At 33.9% G+C, this 8,410-nt stretch overlaps 1 long non-coding RNA gene across 1 annotated transcript in view; it reads right to left on the reverse strand.

Moving 5' to 3' along the window:
• Positions 1-5,327: 5,327 nt before the first annotated feature.
• Positions 5,328-8,410, reverse strand: part of LOC117102516 — a 6,429-nt gene continuing 3,346 nt past the window's right edge. The window contains exon 2 of the long non-coding RNA XR_004444430.1: positions 5,328-5,781. This is a non-coding gene — a long non-coding RNA (uncharacterized LOC117102516). The remainder of the gene's footprint in view (positions 5,782-8,410) is intronic.

The raw sequence follows: 8,410 nt of genomic DNA on the forward strand, positions 1-8,410 counted from the left end.
TGCGTCTTGTTAAATCGTGCTAACGTCGTGCTTGCGTCTTTGTAAAATCGTAGAGACGGCGAATTAAAATTTTGGTAATTTGTAGAACGTCGTCATAAATCATAACTCTATCGTTATAATTCGTAAAAATGTCGTCGCACTATTGCATTAGTGCCGTTATACATCTTGACGGCATCCTAGTAGCGTCTTGATGAAACGTAAAACTTGAACTTTTTGAGTACGAATCCCTAGAAAAAATCGTGAATGTAGAAAAGGGGCATAAAGTGATCCAGTTTTAGAGTCTAATATGCATGCTCTTTTCGTATATGAGGTTTATCATATGAATTTCCACAACATATCTAAATAGTATCCTTCATCACATCTCGAGTGCGCTCTTTACCGCATGTAATTTACGCCATCTATAGATGTCTCATTTTTTTTTTCAAACTGCGTTGATAAAGTTATCGTTAGTGAGTTATTAAATGTTAATTGAAAATAGTGTACTCATGGTGTTTGCTGAGACCTTCAACAGAATTCTGATTAAGTAATAAACGATTTACTAAACCATATTTTTTTTGCAAGTCATCGTTTATTTTTTAGCTTGGAATTGTTGAAAATTTGAGACAGGAGAAATTCTTGACAGTAGCAATTCAATCACTATTACTCTTGTGTATAAGACACTGCTTTCTACTATACTCTGATCATTATTTGTTCATTTCTTTTTTATATTTCACTGCATCACTACACGTCTATCGTCCATGGAATCGTTAAATAGTTCATGCTTAAATCCGCACGCATATTCGATACCAATTCCCAGCTCGAGCATCATATTTGCAACTGTATCCAGGGCAACAAGAATTCGGTCCGTATGATGAACAATTTTTCGGTTTCTATGGGGGGAAATAGAACGTTTGACTATAATTAGTATAATTATAGGCCTAATATACTATTAATGTTTTATTAAATAATATAAGAAAATAGAATATAATAACAAAGAAGATAATAATAAACATGTTGGTCTACAGCACATCATATTCCGGCATCTTCAGGTGTGACGGAAGCGGTCCGAAGTTCAGGCGCCTACCTGCTATTGTGCTGAGATAAATAATTTGGTTAAATAGAGTAATATTTTATAAACATAATGTTCTCTTTTGCTAAGTGTTCGAAATTTTGCACAGAAGCCGGAGCCGGATTTTGGCCTCCGGCTATGATTTAGGCCTTCCTCAACCTATCGAAAGTGAATTCTTCCCAATTATCTGATAACCGTAGCCTGTTTTTTTTTTGGATATAGGCTTACTTTCAAATAGCAGATGTATTTCTTGTTATAGTGAGTTATTGTATGTTAAAGAAAATGGTGTTCGTCGAAACCTCCAATATAGTTCATGACAGATTAACTAATAACAGATTTATTAAAACCATACTGTTTTGCAAGTCATCGTTTATTTTTTTGGAATTATTGAAAATTTAATACAGCAGGAATTATTGACGGTACAATTCAACGAATGTTACAGTTGTGTAGGCCTATAAGAAACTGATTTCTGCTCTGATCATTACCTGTTCATTTCTTTGTTATGTTTCACTGAATCACACGTCTATCCTTTCTGGAATCGTTGAATAGGCTATTTCATGCTAATTTGGCTCGCATTGCCCACGACGAACCCAACCAAAAGTAAACGCATTTGTATCCTGAGCAACAAGGTAGAGATTTAAGCAAGGAATTATAAACAGTTTGTCCAAAGGTCTTTATAATACAGGTCGCTTTCTTTGGGGGAAATAGATTGTTTCACTTTAATGATTATTATAATTATAATTATAATACTATTAATGTTTTATTAAACATTACAATTAAAATGGGAAATAATAAAAAAAGAAAATGTCCGAAGCGGTACGAAGTGTCAGGCGGCGGCTAGCTTACCAAGGGCTATTGTGCTGAGAAATATTTTGGTTATCTAGAATAATATTTTATGAAAAAAATATGTTTTTATAAATCTTCGGAATTTTGTAAAGAAAAGTGTTTTTCCGAAGCCGGATTTTGGGTCCTCGGCCGTGATTTCGGTGTTTCTCAGCCTATCGAGGGAGAATTTAGCCTTCCGGGAGAACGGATTTTTTTTCTCCACGGTATCGGTAAACTGCCCCTTGTTTGGGTAATAATTATTTTGATATGCTGACATACATTGGATCGAGAATGTTTATGATTCTAAGTATATTATACCAATTCAATATAAACATTTTCAAATGAATTATCTTCATTCGATATTTTTGTATTTTTTCCAAGATGATAAATCAAACACTGTGGTGTTTGAATAAAAATAATTCGTTGATGAAACACATTTGATTTAATTTGTACATGATCGTTTTAATAATAATAATAATAATAATATAATAATAATTAATTATAAAAAAAATCCTAATGACTTGTAATAAACAGCGAAATATTCGATTATTACTGCTTCACTTATCAGTCTTTCAAAAAGATAGAAGTGTATGATACTGGTATCAGGGCATCAAAAGCGGCCCCGAGGGTCAGGTGCCTACCTGACCACTAGGGCTTGTACTAAGATATTTTTTTTTTGTTATAAATATCTTGTAACTGATATGTTGTTTAGTGTTGTTAAATCTTGGTTTAGTCAAATCTCCAGCAGTCCAACCTCGTTTAGAATGTTTGGACGAAGTGTCTGCCAAAGCTATGGTCAGACAAAGAACCATGGACAACCATACCAAAATAGACATAGATCTAGGCATGACTTTGAAAAAAATTATATATATATATAATATATATATATATATAAATATATATATATATATAAAGTATATATATATTTTATATATAATATATATATTATATATATATACTATATATATACTATATATATATATGTTATATATATATATGTTGATGATGACTTTATAAACAGTTCGTGGTTTTAAAGTAGTTGTCTTATCACGTTTTTAGTGGTCTATAATCATTAATAGGTAACTTTAAATATCTTCTGATAAGTCTATGTTTATGTCTAAGCATAGTTTATATATCTATTTACTAATAACAATGAGATAAAAAGGGCGATAGGAATGGAATGGAAGTATGGGCAATAAAAATATGAAGATTAGAAGACATAATACAGAGCATCAACTAGCTTGAGTGGTCAGATGTCCGTCAGAAGAAGAGAAGGGTAGAAAAGAGGAAGTAACTTGGAATAAAGAAATTAAATGTTATTATTAGTATATCTGAAAACAAACTTAATTTGATTTGTCGAATCTAACAAACACGAGTATTGGAATTAAGATACCACGTAGGCCTATATTATAAATCTAAAAAAATATAATAATAAATTAGGCGTTCTTATTCAGTGTATATGCTATTAACTTACAATAAGTCACATGTAGAATCATTTCACACACATTCACAAATTACTACGAAAATATTTATTTTTCTCAACAGCCAATTTAATTTGCTGTTAGTCCTACTTTGTGCTGTGTATATATATATATATGTGTATATATAGGCCAATATACATATAGTAAATAACGAGTCAAACGGTATCAGATATATGCCACAAAATGTATTTGAAAACTAGCAAGTAATTTCGAATATAATTCTTTATCAAGCTATTATTATAGAATTAGCTGTTTGGCGTTAATATATCAAATAAAATTCGGAAACAAAGTAGGCCTATAAATTTGCCAAATTTATACCTTGTTCCCGAGTTGTGAGTATATTATACCGTACATTATTATTATGTATTAATATTGTGTGTATAGTACATTACCGTATGTACGTATAAGCCTATATTTTACTTCTCCGTTGCAGAGGCTTTTTAAATAAATTTGAAAATTTGAACATTATTAATTTATTATATATGTAAGATGTACTGTAAGTATATATCATATATGTAAGATAGATGATATACATAGCGTGTTGTGTGAGAGGCAATTTGAATGGTTATCTCGGAATTGTGAAATCGGCGAGAGTAAAAAAAGTAGCCCGATTTACAGTATAATGCATGTATACAGTCAATAACCAATTGGGCAACTTATTAGAATTAATTTTTTCAAACTCCTTTATACAGACGGACACATTATTAGTTATTTTTATCTGCATGGAGCAGAGATCAATATTTTTTCCGCATTTAAAACATTAAAGGCACACCTAGTTTTAGAAGACATCTTTAAATATAATGTAAAGAGACAAGCTCTACGCCGCCTTCTTGTGGTAAGGCTGAATATTCTAAAATATAAGACGCTGATACTGACAGGAGTAGGGCCAGGATTTGCCCGACGGGGGCTTCCCGACTAGATCGTAAAGGCGCACTCTATAACAACATGGAATATATACGCCCTCTATAGGCCTAATGACGATCTGTTCAGATTGCCACCGACAATCAACAAACGGCGCCGTGTCGTCCAGCGCCACGCTTCCCAAACTGTAAGTCACGACCAACAAGTGGGTCGCCAAACTTTTGCGTTGGGTCACGAGCATGTTTGCTAAAAACAGGTTGTAAAGGCTGTAACTGATCTGACTACCTGAAAACGGTATTTTAGGTGAATCTTCATTAGAACAATATAAATGAAATATTGTTCCAATGAATCTTCATTAGAACAACATTTCATTTATATATCCACAATGAATATCTTATATCTTACCACAACATAATTTTGCAAATCTAAACATTGACAAGAATTTAAAACAGAAACGCTGTCATGTCGGGAAGACGAATTTTACTTGTATTTTATGTACCAGTGACAATAAAAGAATCTTGTATCTTGTATCTTACTTTAAGAATAGCATTTTCTTAATACATTGCAAATGGGTATAACCTTTGAAAAAAATGAATGTATACTATCAACTTATGAGATGGTTCGCGGCTAGTGTGGGAAACCAAGCATCGGTCCCAGAGATAAACAGTTTGGGATGCCGGGGGTCTAGCGCTCACAGAAAGAGGAGTTGGATTCGTGGTACGACGGTCGTACGACGCAGTTAGTGCCCGGCTTATACGTGGGCGTGGTCGGGCGTCGCTCAAAACCTCTCGAAAGTGATCAGGTTTTAGAGGCTAATATGCATGCTCTTTTTGTATGAGGTTTATCATATGCATTTCCACAGCATATCTAAATAGTATCTTCCATCACATCTCGAGTGCGCTCTTTACCGCATGGAGTTTACGCCCTCTACAGATGTCTCATATACTTTTTGTTTTTGTTTTACCGTTTTCAAACTGAGTTGTTTTATTTGATAGTTAATAGTGAGTTATTAAGTGTCAATTGAAAATAGTGTACTCATGGTGTTTGCCGAGACCTCCAAATAGAATTCTGATCAGGACAGACTTCTAAGTAATAACAAATTTACTAAGCCATACTGTTTTGCAAGTTTAACGTTTATTTTTGAGTCTGGAATTGTTGAAAATTTGAGACAGGAGAAATCCTTGACAGTAGCAATTCAATCACTATTACTATTGTGTATAAGACACTGCTTTCTACTCTGATCAATATTCGTTCATTTCCTTCTTATACCTCACTGCATCACTACACGTCTATCTTCCCTGGAATCGTTAAATATGTCATACTATTAATAATTCAAAACAACAGTTTCAGAATAGGTAAGTGAGTAGCATATAACATTGATTTGCATTGAAAATTTTAAAATTTATTGGACAACGGAGGGTACTAGGTCCGCTGAAATCTGCAAGTTCCTGTAGACGGCGAAGATGAAGGTACGCATTTGTATCTTGAACAACAAGGTAGGTAACGATCAGTCTCGCCGGATAGTGAACATGCTCGCCATGGGCTTTTAGTACAGATGGCCGTTTTCTATGGAAGAAAATAGAACGTTTGATTATATGCCTAATAGCTATTATAATTATAGGCCTAATACTATTATGTTTTATTTAATACAAGAAAATAGGAAATAATAACAAAAAAATGTAATACGCAGGCATTTGTCTTAATAATAACAAGTTGGTCTATAGCACATCATATATATTCCGGCATTTTCTGGAGTGGCGGAAGCGGTCAGAAGGGTCGGGCGCCTACCTGACCAATGGTTATTGAGCCGAGATAAATATTTGGTCATCTAGAGTAGTATTTTATAAAAATAATTCTTTTTCTAAATCTTCAAAAATTTGTAAACGCAGTGTTTTTCCGAAGCCGGATTGGCCCCCGGTCGTGATTTCGGTCTTCCTCAGCCTATCGAGAGTGAATTTTGCCTTAGGGGCACTCATGAATTCTTTTCACGGGACCAGATTACGACCCCTCCTTTGGTTAATACTACATGGATAGTGCCTAATTGTCTAGCGTATACGCGTTACGTACCTGTGACAATACATTATTGCCAGATAAAAGTTTAATTATAAGCAATCGTTTTAGGTGTGGGAAACGGCGGCGTCAGAACGTTTTTGAAAGTGGGTGGGGGGGGGGACCATTTCATAAGGTCTAGTATGCGAGCGAAGCGAGTATTTAGGCAGAGGGGCCGCCAAGGGCCCCCGGTTGGGGTCAACGGATATTTGACGAAGTTTGGTGAATTGTATTAGTTATTTAAAGCTATCGTAATATGACTTCCAGTGTGCTGGGAACAGTCAGAAAATTGGGGAGGGGGGCAGGGCCCCAGTCGAAAAAGTTGGGTGGCCAATGACCCCCTGCCCCCCCCCCCCGCTTAAGCCGCCAGTGGGTGTGGGATTACAAAGCAGCAGCAGGTATTAGTCATTTTTGTGTCTACTGTCCTCCTCTAGGCAGTTGACACTTTGAGCTCAGTTTGTCAATCCAGAAGCGTTTACATTAGGTATCTGTTTGGGAGAATTTATTTTGCGATGTCAAACGCCATGTATGTAGGGCTAACTGACCTAGATGTTTGATTTCACTAAAATTTACAATTATAGGCCTAGGTAATAGAGCTACAGCACTGATCTTAATGTGTTACTAATAAGTAGTATTACTGTAAATGGAAATTTGTTTGACATTTCACTTTTGGGTCTGTTTTTTTTTTACGTCGATTTGCAGTTTATATTACTTCAGTGACATTATGGGGCAGTTTTGTGTTCCATGCGCTTCATCCAGTGATCGGGGGTAATAAAGTAAAGTGCATAGAGGTTAGTCTACAATATGCGCTATATAAGTCGACATTTATTAATACTAATCATTGACTTTCACCAAACATGATATATATTGTAAAGAAAAACAGACTTTTGTTTAAAGACAATATGAAAATTATTTTGATATGTTGACATTGAACAGAGAATGTTTTTAATTGTAAGCCTATTGTAAGCAACTCAATGCTAATTCAGAGTTTTCAAATTAATTTTCTTCATTTTTTTAAATTTTTGTAGGCCTATTTCTTCCCTCGGTGCTAAGTCAAATACTGTATTTGAATAAAAATATTTCGTTTTAGGAAAAAAAAAATTACCGAATGTTTTTAATAAATAACGAAATTGGATCAACACTGCTTCGCTTCCTCCTTGAATTTAACACTGAGTAAACCAAGGAAAAGTTGAGTGACTATCGGGTAAAAGGAGTATCAGTTGTTATTGAAAATTAAGAAATTGAACAGGTTGCATCTTATAAATATCGATAACAACATAAATATACTACAACATAATATATTACGATAACAAACTTACATGGGGAATTAGAGTGGATCATTTGGTTAAGATATTTTGCTTCAGGAAACTAATTCATTTGATAATAATAATATAGGCCTAATAATAATTTATTGAACTTACACTTTCTTTACAGTGGCACTCGTCAGTTGACGGTGGTGCGTTCAAAACCAACAATATTACAAGAACGATATTACATTTAAGTTAATACTAAAAAGCACAAGCACAATTCTTCACTGGTATTTGAAAGAACCCTCCTTTCCTAACTTAACTACATAATCAATACAATAACAAAAACACAGTGATAAATACAGCACTGTAAGCCAAAACATAAATACAGTAGGCATACATGCAAGATACATACATAAACACCAGTATACCGGTACACACCCATATTTTACGTTCGTAAATACACGCATAAAGGACGAAAGTTGAGAGCTATGATACACGATGTAACATCATGTCCGTTAACATAAACACTGTATTTACCTTCCTTTGATGATTTACATATAATTTAACAGTGTTGACGGCTATCTTGATTATTATTATTATTATTATTATTATTATTATTATTATTATTATTATTATTATATAGGAATATATATATATATATTATATATATATATATGAATAAATGTAGTTGGCAATACTAGCAAAATATAGTGCTCGATACACGTGGTAATGCAGAGCGTAAATATTGCTAATGCAATCTTCAGGAGTGAGATAATACAAGGATTGTGCGAGTATGTGAAACAGCATGAAACAGTCTGTAGAGTGATAATACCCAGTTCTACAAGTTCTACATTTTCAATATTTACGCTCTGCATTATCACGTGTATCGAGAACTA

Source organism: Anneissia japonica, unplaced genomic scaffold (genome assembly GCF_011630105.1).
Source record: "Anneissia japonica isolate Jap-2015-1 unplaced genomic scaffold, ASM1163010v1 scaffold1489_len2284818_cov182, whole genome shotgun sequence".
Classification (NCBI taxonomy): domain Eukaryota; kingdom Metazoa; phylum Echinodermata; class Crinoidea; order Comatulida; family Comatulidae; genus Anneissia; species Anneissia japonica.